At 37.6% G+C, this 10510-nt stretch overlaps 1 long non-coding RNA gene across 1 annotated transcript in view; it reads right to left on the reverse strand.

The window, feature by feature from the left end:
* Positions 1 to 334: 334 nt before the first annotated feature.
* Positions 335 to 10510, reverse strand: part of LOC130607908 (uncharacterized) — a 58951-nt gene continuing 48775 nt past the window's right edge. The window contains exon 3 of the long non-coding RNA XR_008974392.1: positions 335 to 1496. This is a non-coding gene — a long non-coding RNA (uncharacterized LOC130607908). The remainder of the gene's footprint in view (positions 1497 to 10510) is intronic.

A 10510-nucleotide genomic window follows, 5' to 3' on the forward strand; every position in this document is an offset into this window, starting at 1 on the left:
GAACAACAATGATGCAGAGATTATAGGAAAATTTAAATAGCGTCTCAACATTATTATGAATGTATATAGTTTAAATTTCCTTTTATTTATAGTTCAAACAGTAAACGCACAGATTTGTTACAATTTAAGGAAAGACTCTGGTCTTTCTAAATTAGCTATCACTAAGTTATTATTTGTATATATACAAACTGTTGCTAGCCAATACCTTTATCTACACAAACATATCTAGCATCACAATTGCTACTAGGTAAATCAAATACATTGTTTACATACTCTTCCTTTTGAGTAATAATTACTGATGATAAACACTGCTTGGATGATTTGCTGCCAAATGTTAATTGCTTTTTCCTTATTTAGCTAAATCTCCTGCCATTCCTACCTCATTTGCTGGGATTGCATGTATATATCATAGTACTATAGATCAACATGTCTTTTTGTTATCCAGCAGTGTAATGAAAGTCTTTAGCAGTGCATCTCTTTGTGAAGAACCTGTGATTAAAAAAACCCAAACCCATACTTTGCTGTATATGAACTGCAGCAATGGATGGTAGCTGTCATTTTGCACGTAAACCAAGGGTACACTATTTCCTACGGCATACCCTTACGTAAAAGGATTTGTCCATGTAGTTACGTTTTTTCAACACAGGGCGGCACTGGGTAACCATCTGTGCTTTTTGGCCAAGGTCGTAGGCTATGGAGGCATAGCCTTTCTATGCACACGGTGCACAGCGGTCAAGGCTGAGCCCTTCTTTTGAATAAGTTTCAAAGTTTGTGACTTAAATTTCAATATTTTTTCTGATTTATTGCTAACTTCATAGAAAAAAATCACAATGGCTTTTCTGTCTTGTAGATCATGTTATTTTCTACATACTCATATTTGTAGCTTTTTTAAGTACTGTTTTGATATATGTACATTTCCAATGCTACGTTTGGCTGCAACTAATACAGTAACGGCAGCTCCCTGTGCAACAAAAGTAACCTGGAATCTGATTTAATTTTCTACACCCTTGAAGTACCAAAATTTGGAAAGTTTGGCAATGATATGAACAATTGGTCCTTCATTGTAGTTTCCATTAGTGTGTTCTTGTAGTCTCTTTGAAAAGCAGATCGAGTTGCAAACACTCATGTTGTGAAACAACCCTGCTCAGCAGATTGGAGCTGCTTCCGAGTCTTATTTAATTCCTTTAATACATGAGCATTAAGCCACTCGCTTGGGCCCTATTGTGACACAAAGTCTTGGTTTTGTGTCCTTAATCATAAGGCTGGTTAACCGTGCTGAAAACTGAAAGACTGTACTAATTTCATGAGGAATATAGAGATTTTCTTCTGCTCTGTAGCAGCCACATAGGTGTGTTAGCTAAAGAAACTTGTAGACAAATGCTTCTACCCTGTCACTCAGTAATTACCATACTTGGTATGTCGTTCTGCACAGCTGGAGAAGCTTTCACATTGTACCATGTTGGTCTTCAGAATGATCTCGTCTAAGCATTCTTAATCTGAAATAAAAGTAATTAGAATTGGTTCTGTGATGTCACACACAGCTATAGTAACAGCTATTTACTTAACACATAATATATTGTATGGGAAAACTGTGAGACATGCAGTCTTCAGGCACGGGTAACTTCCTATCATTATGTAAAGTGAGCTATTGCTTCTGTAGAATTCATACATAATATTAAAAACGGCTGTGAATAATGATAACTTCATTAAATGAAGTAAGAGTTTTCACTGGCAAAAAGTGCTAGCACCATTTTCTCAGTTAAAAATCTTAATATTTACAGATTTTAACAGAATATAAAGCTAATAAACACTAAAGTAATGAGATCTCATATTATTCCTACATTTGACTCTTGCACTGAACAACATGATCTGGGTTTAGGCATTCTTAATTTTTATGTGGTTGAGTCAGAGCAGAAAGTCCTTGTAGCCCAGTGTCTTGTCTCTGCTGAAAGCCTAGGGGTGAACAAGCCATGTGTGACTATACTTGCCACACATACTCTCTGACATTCAGCCAATTACAGCTGAGGAGTTTCCTGAGCTAGGCATGATCACTGTGTGCTTAATAAAGCTTTGTGGATATTTACTGTGTAGACTTCCTAAGTCTATCCTTGAACTCGTGTAATATAAGCTTTAATACATGCTATGTGAAGAACTACCTCCTCTTGTTGTTCACTAGTCTCCTGTCAATTTCATCTGGCTTCCCACAATTTATATGTTGGAAGAAACAGTGAACAGTTGATTCCTAGCCTTTATTTGATTAAACCCTACCTGATCGGTCGGACATTTTTATTTCCAGACTGAAGAGTTCTTGCATACATGATCAATCCCTCATAGAAGCCATTCCACATCTTTCATCACCACTGCTGCCTTCTCTTGTCATTAAGTTCTTTTATATTCTCTGAGATGGAAAAACAGACTGGTTCTGAAGTTCTCAATTAAATTGCAGCATGCTGCACAGGGAGAATGAGAGAAATCAAGTCACAGAGAGGTCTCAAGTCTGTTTCACCCTGCTACAGTGTAAAAAGGAGAACAGCTTGGTTGTCTATCCTTAAACTGCTGTCAAAAAAAGTCCTTATTTAAAAAAAAAAAAAAATTGGAATAATTTAGTTTACATTCAAGCCCCCAAAATAATAATTAGGGTTGTCTTTTTTTTTTCCTCAGTGCCAGTCTGTGCTTTAGAATTTAGAAGGTGTTTCAAAGGTCACTGTGTCATTCTCCCTTCATTTACTCCAGATGCTCCACAATCATGGAAATCCTCATGTGATGCAATTACCTTGTAATCCTTAAACCACAGGTTGTCCTCTGTCTGATAAAGCTTTGTATCTGCCTGCTATGTGTCCTATTCTGTGCATAAACCATTAAAAGTCAAGTATCATTTAAATATGCTGTTATTTGGTATTGTATGAAAGGCAGATTTAACTGTGTATGTTAATTTTTTTCTTGCTATCTTTGTGTCTTGTTATGCTCATCTGTGTGGGAAGCATTTAGTCTCCAATGGTGTTGAATGGTATCTCTTTTAACATCTATTATTTCCCTAGACAGCGACTCTATGACTGCTTTTTTCATGATTGCTGTTTTCCTGTCCTTTTGAGTTGCTACATACTGGCCAAGTTGTGCGGTATCTGACCACAATGTTAATAAAACTACTGCTACAGCTTTCGTGTCTTTGTTCCCCTCTGCAGTAGCTGGATGTATTTCATGTTGGCTTTACAAAATGTTTGCGTTGTGCAATATATCCTGATAGAGTGCTGGCTTTGGGCACATTTTGAGATCTGTTACTGGGTGAAAAACACACTACACTGTAGAGAAAACATGGCTAGGGCTCTTGCTAGGCATTGCTGCTGAGAATCAATTGATCATATTATTAGGAGTCCTCCCCCATGACTAATCACAGATCCAGTCACAAGTCTTACCTAAATTCTAGACCTCTGGATCAGGTTTTGAATAATGCTAGGCTGAATTTCTAGTTAAGGAGGTTTACTAGGTTATTGCTTATCATCCTGTAATACCATATTCTATACAAGGTTATACAGATATAAAGAAGACAACTGTAAATCACATAAAACCAGAACTGAAACAGACATTTAAACAGAAGTTCAATTTTATAAATTAGCCTTTCTATGTTATCTGAGAAGAGTTATCTTCTGTAAGCACAACAGAAAAAAATCAGCACTATCAGCTTGCCAAAATGAGGAAATTGAAAAAGATAGAAGCTTTGAGAGAATTCTTTTCTCCAGCTAATCAAGGCATCTTTGTAGCCCACAAACACAACAAAACTATTTTCACAAGTTATTTTAGGATGAGGTCCAAGTAGAAGAGTTGAAAATTGCCTCATGATGGTATATCCTTTAACAGGAAATCATGAGACCAATTCATATGCCACATGAAAGCTCATAGATTTCTTGCTTTCAGCAGAAATCTGTTTTTTGGCATGATAGCAGTACCCCTTCCCTACCACTTCTTCAGCATATAATCTGAGCAGTTTCCCTTCCAGCTGCCAAATTACTTTCACCGTACCATGAAGAAACTCTTAACAGTGTTAGTCTAGTAACATATTGGCAATGTAGCACGGCAGCAATATTTTCATAATCTCAAGGTATTTGTAGAATACTAAACTTAAAAAAAAAAAAAAAAAGAAAAATTGTTCCACTGAATCCATTTTCTCAAAATTTCTATGTCCAGCCAGTGTCCGGCAGGTTTCCCCTTTCTAACATGTCCACAAATTACTCTAAATTACCATTTTTTTTTAGTTTAAAATATGACATGTTAGTTCATTGACCCCTGTTCAAAATGCTCTTCACTCAGTGTTAATCCCATAAATGGGTTTGATGAAATGGTGGAATTTTAGTAGAATTGTCATTTTATATTTTCCTTACATTATTTGCCCAACAGAACTATCAGAATAACTGCTTTAAATTTGATCCTAGCTATGATCTGAACAAAAGGATTAGAATAATGGCTTTCAAAAGTCCCTTCCAACCTTAATTTTCCTGTAATTATATTTTTGCACTGACACGTTTGACACAGCCTGACACAATGCTACTCATGATGCTGCTGATTAAAGCATTTTCCCATGACATTATGTTCCATTAACCATTCCCAACTGCCTGTGTCCCTCAGCCTAGAAAGGAACTATGTCCTTACAGGAATGATCAAACAATACTTTCTAACTTAACGTGCCAAGTGGATGGGATAGTAAGTGTCTGTACACAATTTACATGCATTTATAGGCTATCTATGTCTTTCTTTGGAAAGTGGTATCAGCCAAACAGCAGATGAGGCTTTTATTCTTACATGCACTGACAGTCAAAACTGAGATCTGACTGGATCTTTCTTATTTGGTTCTTAGCTGTAGTCAGTTTTCCTACTCGCATCTAATTTTTAATGGGACAATCTTAATTTAAAGATTAGAAAATAAATAGAGGGTCTATTTACATTACAGCTCCACATCCAAGAAGACCACTCGCTTTACAGTGGGACTGAATGTTTCATATCCAAAGAGCCATAATTATAAAACGATGAAAAAAAAATATTCCATATTCCTTAAACTCAGTTGAACTGTCCTCAGTTCTTTTTTAAATGCACTCAGTAAAGAGGAACTCTCAGATTATGTATCAACTGAAGTCTCCCAACAACTATGATCTGTCAGATGTTTTTCCATCCTTCTGTGTTGGAACAATCTAGCAGGAGTTTCAGTTCTTCTGAACACACTTGTGTTTCTGTAAATGGATTCACTCTTGCCAGTGATCAGCTGGATCTAGTAGTAGCAATGTTGTGTCTTCTCACAAGTAACCTTGAGCTAGCAAATTTCTTAATCCCTGTATTTCTCAGGAACTTCCCTGACAGTCTGCCCCACTGGGATACCAAACAGGTGTGACCCTGAATGGAATTGCTTATTAAGCAGAAGACTAGTGGTCTCCTTGCCTTTTCATTATATGTGGGCTGGAATCCTGAAATGCTGCTGTTTGACTCATGCCACATGACAAACAAAATTTCTTTTGCTTTTTTTGACAAGTATGTCACTTTGTCTTTACCACTCTGGCAGTCTTGTAAGACAAGTTAGCCTTACAATACCAGCATGCTGAATCCTCTTTTTTCTCCAAAACTTCTCTCCACCTGAATACTACCTTGTCTGCAGGTCAAAACCCCCTTGTTAGCTCTCTGCCTCAGAGGGTGCAAACAGCTGCTCTGCACAGCAAAAAAATGTCAGGCTCTACCACTCACACAATGTGTTGGTAAGTTGCTGTAATTTACGGTAACTTGTGCAAGACTAAAGTTGTCCCTGAGGGATCAACCTACTCAGTTTTCATCACAACACAGATTATATTTTCAACTCTTTTCCTCATATATTCATCCTACACAAAATTGCATCTCCCCTTTCCATCTTCCTGAATGGTCTTTTATTACTAATTTCATATTTTACCTAGATTCAATTTTAAAATTCTTCAGTGGTCCAACCCAGAACACCAATCCTCTTGAATAAAACTCCCCGTACCTTAAGTATCAGCATTCTTGCTAAGAATTTCACACTCCCACAGCTGAACAAAATTCTCTTTAAGCAATTCAGCCTGTTAGTTATTAGATCTTCATAATTTACCACAAAGCTCTATTATGTGGATGGTTTACAAGGATGAATTGATTTGCTTTAGCAAAACATAAGCCAAAGGAGTCATATGATCTCTATTATACAGATTAAAGTTTTAAAGATAGGAGAGATGACAATGCCAGGATTTGTTAATTGTGGCTATCCTACCTTGGCAAATGGCTAGGTTCTGCTCTTCTAGTTTGATGTTCATGTAAGGCTGCACTTCCATACTCCCACTAGACAACTCCCCTCTTCCCTTCCTTCTGGCCCTGTTCTGCACTGTAATCAAACTTAGCCTGAAAGACACTGAGTTTTGGTTAATGTCCTAATGCCACTGAGCATTTCCTCACCCTGAGCAGTGTGAGGAACAATATGGAAGTGAATACGAAGTATTGAGGAAGCAGGGAGAAGAGAACGGAAGGGAAAGTATTCTTATAGCCTTGCTTCAGCCTGTTAAGAGTCTGTTTTGAGACTGTGCTGCTGTGCTTACATGCAAGTACAGCTGGAGCATTAACAAGTGTTGTTTAGCAAGTGCAGTGACTTTTTAGAACATCTGCCAACCTGTCCAACAGTGGATTTAAAAAAAATAAAACATCATCTTTGTTAAAGGTAAGAATCAATACCTTCTTCAGGCAGTCCAGCAGTGGACCCCTCCTCTGGCTAGTTTAACAAAACTGGGCTATAAATTGAACTGAATCTCTGGTATATTTATGGAATCTTCTATATGTAAAGTTTTACTCTGAAGAAATACTATTACATAACCTTGTGCTGCTATTTAAAAGGAAAAAAAAAAAGGCAAAAAAAGCCTCCTTCCAATGCACACTCAGCTCTTAAGAAAAACATACGTTCATGACTGTCCTCCTTTCAGGTCAGCTGCCACGTGTAAGTGTTATTACAGGTCAGTCACAACTGTACTAAAGCAGATTGTACAAGTATGACTGGCTTCAACTGGGCCTTAATTCTTCAGAAGGAAGGTATTAAACTTGTTTTTTGCCTCCTGAGTTGAGTTTTAAGAGCTGGCATTTGTTGTTCAAAAAACCCTAAACAATTATCTTGATCTGCAGACAGTGAAGAAAGATCATATTGGTGCTGCATGATTCTAGTGCTGCTTTTTCAACAGAAATTCATGCTTAAACAATGGCCAGGATTCCTACTGATGTAGGAAAACTTAGAACGGTAGAGCTTCTGTCAAGGAGCACTGGAAACCCTTGTGGTACAGGTAGAAGAATTATTGGGGGTGGGGTGAAATCCCAGCTTCTTCAAAAGATTCTCTATTCTCTAATGAAGCTTAAAACTGAACAAATGAACTATTTTGAATTTGAACTTTATGGAATTGGACTACTTGTGGCAAACTAAAAATGTATCACTCCAGTCTTCCTAAGTTCCTTACATCTCTGTATATGTTATTTTTTATCAATGCATAGGTTTATGGAGATTCCTGGATAGGCTGGACTTCCCACCCATTGATTCCTTCCTGGCCTTGGGAACAAGTTCAAAACTGTGCATATGAACATAACTTATTTAAAGCTGAACATAGGCTTGCCTGTGATGTTTGGGGTTTGGAAGAAAAGTCACAGGTTTGGTTTATAAAATTTTCCAAAGACAAAGAGGATTCTGGGGAATTCAAGAGGAGATGTCATATTGACATGTCCAGGAAAAAATGAAATGGGCAGCAGATGCTGTCTACACACTCAGTAACAAGAAAGATGATGAAAACAAATTGCTGCAAATCGACCCAAATATTATTTTTGTATACATAATAACAAACATCTTACTAAATCTTTTACCTTCTTTCTTGTTTAAAAGGCTCCTGCAAGTGTCTGCATTTCACTGTTCTCATTTTCATTAAGGTTGGATTCTGGGTCTCAGGGATAATTTTACTGGTGCAAATTCAAATGCAAAAACTGGGATGGCTGGTAAAGTCCTGTGAGGTGGTGAAGAAAAGATAGCACGTTTCTGAAAGATATGACTGGTGATGATTGTGTTAACATATTCTGAACTTGGTAAATTCCTGAAGGAAACACAGTAACAGTGGGAAAAGTGCTGACATGGACTTTTGCCCACACTGCAGATCTGTGCCAAGGCTTGGGTTCTCTTCTCATCTTTCTTTGAAACTTGCTGGTTTTCTACTAGTGTGTCCAGATCAGCACAGTCATGTTGGGGGATACTTGAGCCAATACAAACACTACTTAACTGGCAAGGATCAGAAGCAAACAGAGAACTCTGTTCAACCAAATAAAATATGTTTAAGCAAATAGTGATTTCTGGAAAACATTGTTTCTTTTAAATAACGAGTGTGTAAACTCATACTCAATTTGTGGGTTTTGTCAAGGCTACAGTGCAAGCACCCAAGGAGTCTTGAACAAGAGTCTTAAACAGTTAGTTCAAATCCAGAAACTATCAAACTACTGATATTTTCAGGTGTTTAGAAATAGTTTATTTCTGGTGCACTTTTTTTAAAGAATAATATTATTTTAAAAGACTCTTCATGCATATTAAAGTACACTCCACAGTGGTAACAAACTGGCCTCTGGAGTACAGATAATGATTTTTTTTCATTTCATATGTAAGTGAAAAAGGAGTAGTACTGCTTTCATCGGCAGTTTCAACTTTTGTAACTTCCTTTTTCATTTCTAGCTAGCTTTGGATACAAAACATGTGGAGGAAGCAGTACATAGCATGTACTTTGGTTAATAATAAGCTTGCTGGCATTCTACTGGTAGTTCAGACCTGTAGTTGTTTCTGTTATTTCCTGAATTTGTGTTGGAAGATGACTAGTAGAAAGAACTGTCCATGTGGCTACACATGGTCATGTTCCTGAATTGCTGCCCTGCTGTCAAGTCATTCTTTGTGGAGAAAGAGCTGGATTGCCTTTCTGACAAAACAGCACTTAGAAGTTACACTGACAGTATTAACAGCAGGATATCTACTGTAAAGCAATGCTAAGGAACTCTTCAGTGTGTCAAGGCTCCTGGTGTTTGTTGGTCTAAATGGTAACAGGCACTCAGCGTGAAAACAGACATTTGCTGTGCATATTTAAACAACCTTATGAAAGAAAAGAGCTCAATTTACTTTAGTTTTGAATGTGAGTCTTGATCTCAAAAGAAGACAACAAAAGAAATAACTTATACTACTTGATTTATCACCTGGATGACAGTTACCTAAATTGCCTGGACTTGCAGAGCAGAAGGAATAGCAATTATCCGCTTAGCAGGCTTTTCCTGGAGAAGCATAAGATGGAAAAGCTTCTCTTGAAGTGTGAAGATATTTCCAGATGCCAGAACAGCAGAGAGACTTGTAAAAGAAATATTAAGATTAGTTTGAATTGAGCATGGAAATGTCTCTGCGTTGTACCTTGAGTAGGACCAATAAGGCAATGCTTACAAAAAAGATGTGATAATCAAGGATACAAATAAGATCAATCAAACTGGTAAACACTGAAAAATGCAGGGCTTACATCAAGACAAAGAGGCCTGTGCTCCAAGAGCCCTACAGCAGAAATACCTATAAGCAGAAGACCTGCCTTCTGGTACAGGAAGATGAAAGTTACAGAGGCCATTCCTCTTTCTGTTAGCTAAGTTGGAAGAAAGACAGATTACTTTGAAAGGAGGAACAAAGACAACAGGCAGTGAACCTGCCCAAGATTTACAGAAGGTGAAATAAAGGACTGCGGCAAAAAAAAAAAAAAAAGTTGTATTATAATAACTTATTCCTAAAAGGCACAGAAAATCTGTCCAAAACCTGTTTTGACATTATGCAGTGGAACCCATGAGATGTAGTTAGGACTTGACAGTTGTCATTCCTTGACTCTTGTGTCACAGCACAAGTGATCCTGGCCTTTGGACACATGGATTTTGAGGATTTTGAGTCCAGGGGTATAAGAGAATGACTGTGACTGAAATTAGTTTTCTTTAAATATAGTTCTACCCTTCCGTAAGGTCTTTTGCTGCATTTTGTAATACTTAATTACTATACCAGGGTCAATGCTGCAATCACTTTTATTCAGTCATACTTGCACAGCCTGTAGTTTGTTTCAGTAGGAAGTCATTTCAAGTCAACACTTGTGTGGTGACTAAGCACCTGTCTTTGGGGCAAGCCTTTGGGTCTAGTGGATGTCAACACCTTTCCACTAATTGTAAGTATACAAGGTGTGGCAGCTGCCTTGAAAAAGGCAAGTCTAGGTGTAGCCTTAGCTGCCTGGTGTAATTTGTTGCATCTTCTTCCTATCTAGTATTTCAGGAGGAAGATGTGTCCTCCTTCTCCTTCCATATCAATGCCAAACCACTCCCATCATGTTTCTGAACTCCTGTCAATAGGTTGTGTATCTGCTCCACCAGATTCTGCCCTCATGCACAGATCTTTTTGACATGTCCTTCTCTAGGAATTACAAATGTTGAATATTCAGTGAGGCAAGAACAGCTTCCA

The sequence above is a fragment of the Pezoporus wallicus genome, unplaced genomic scaffold, assembly GCF_028554395.1.
Source record: "Pezoporus wallicus isolate ANWC-B61680 ecotype Strahan unplaced genomic scaffold, APGP_CSIRO_Pwel_v1 contig_8693, whole genome shotgun sequence".
Lineage (NCBI taxonomy): Eukaryota > Metazoa > Chordata > Aves > Psittaciformes > Psittacidae > Pezoporus > Pezoporus wallicus.